This window comes from Corapipo altera, unplaced genomic scaffold (genome assembly GCF_003945725.1).
Source record: "Corapipo altera isolate COAL_440 unplaced genomic scaffold, ASM394572v1 61305, whole genome shotgun sequence".
Lineage (NCBI taxonomy): Eukaryota > Metazoa > Chordata > Aves > Passeriformes > Pipridae > Corapipo > Corapipo altera.
Genome location: NW_020884909.1, coordinates 2,889,650 through 2,891,280, shown reverse-complemented (window position 1 = coordinate 2,891,280; position 1,631 = coordinate 2,889,650).

Sequence of the window (1,631 nt, the reverse complement as noted above, 5' to 3'; positions counted from 1 at the left end):
GCGGAAGGGATGCGCGGGCCCCGGGCCGGAGGGCGGGCCGGGGGCGGCCCCGGGGCGGGGCGCTGGAGCCTCCCAGGGGCGGGGAGCGCCTCAGCTCAGCCGGCCGGCCCCGCCGGCGGGGTCAGGGCTCAGCCGCCTCCTCACGGGCTCTGAGCGGCGAAGGCACCGTTGAGGAGAATTACTCGTCCAAAACACCCGGCAACAGTGCCCGAAACGTGTTATCTGTGCCTCTGCCCGTGCGCCGGAACGCAATAAGAAGTACCCTGACTGCTTCAGGAGACCTGGGGCGCTTTGTTCCCCACAGGCTGCACTGGGACAAGTCACTCTCAGGAAATCAAACCCCTCACCCCCCTACCCCGCCGCCCGGGATCAAACTTCAGACTGATCAAACTGATATCATAGAATCATAGAAATCAGCTGGGTTGGAAGGGACCTCAGAGATCATCAAGTCCAACCCTTGATCCACTACTGCTGTGGTTACCAGACCATGGCACTGATGCCACATCCAGTCTCTTTTTTAAAAATCTCCAGGGATGGAGAATCCACCACTTCCCTGGGCAGCCCATTCCAGTGTCTGACCACCTAAAGAAATTCTTTCTAATATCCAACCTAAACCTCCCCTGGCACAGCTTCAGACCGAGCCCTCTTGTCTTGCTGATGGTTGCCTGGGAGAAGAGACCAACCCCCACCTGGCTCCCCCCTCCTGTCAGGGAGTTGTAGTGAGTGATGAGGTCTCCCCTGAGCCTCCCCTTCTCCAGGCTGAACAGTCCCAGCTCCTTCAGCCTCTCCTCATAGGACTTGTGCTTGAGTCCCTTCCCCAGCCTCGTTGCCCTCCTCTGGACCTGCTCCAGCACCTCAATATCCTTCCTGAACTGAGAGGCCCAGAGCTGGACACAGCACTCCAGGGCTGGCCTCACCAGTGCTGAGTCCAGGGGAAGAATCACTTCCTTGGACCTGCTGGCCACACTGTTCCTGATCCTCCTTTGCGGGCTGAAACTCCGACTTGCGCAGACACAACCTCTCCACCTCTATAAGAAAGCCTTGTGGCGTTCCTCTGTGGCATTCCTTTGGGTAAATCCAGGGGTGCTCAGCACCAAGCGCTGTCACCCCATTACTGTGCCCAAGTGTGCACTTCTTCCTGCCACACAGTTACCAAGGGGTGGGATTATGTGATGGCTGAGACTGTATATCTTTGCAGAGATAATTATTGGCTAAGGCGAATGTAAAGGTAAAATTTCTTCTGCTGTCAGTGCAATCCAGTGTTTGACCAGGGGGAGTCAAATCAGCTCCTAGCAAAGGATAGTTTATGGAGCACTACCTAAACTAGCAAGACATCTTTTATGATTCCTCATAATAGGGGCAGCACACACCTTCCTGCACACCAAACTGAGGATCCTGCATGCCAGACTGAGGGTCTCTGCATGGAATTAAACATGAAGAGGAAAATTATGAATTCATGCCTGTGGAGCTTTCATGCTTTTTCCTCTTGTTAAAGAAAAATTCAGGAAGAAAGACTGTCTTTCCATTAAAACGAGATAGAAAGAACCGTAACAAACAAATTAAAAGTGTGGTGTGGAAAGAATGAAGCATCTAAACTGCATACGTCACGTTATTTTGCAAATGGTTACATT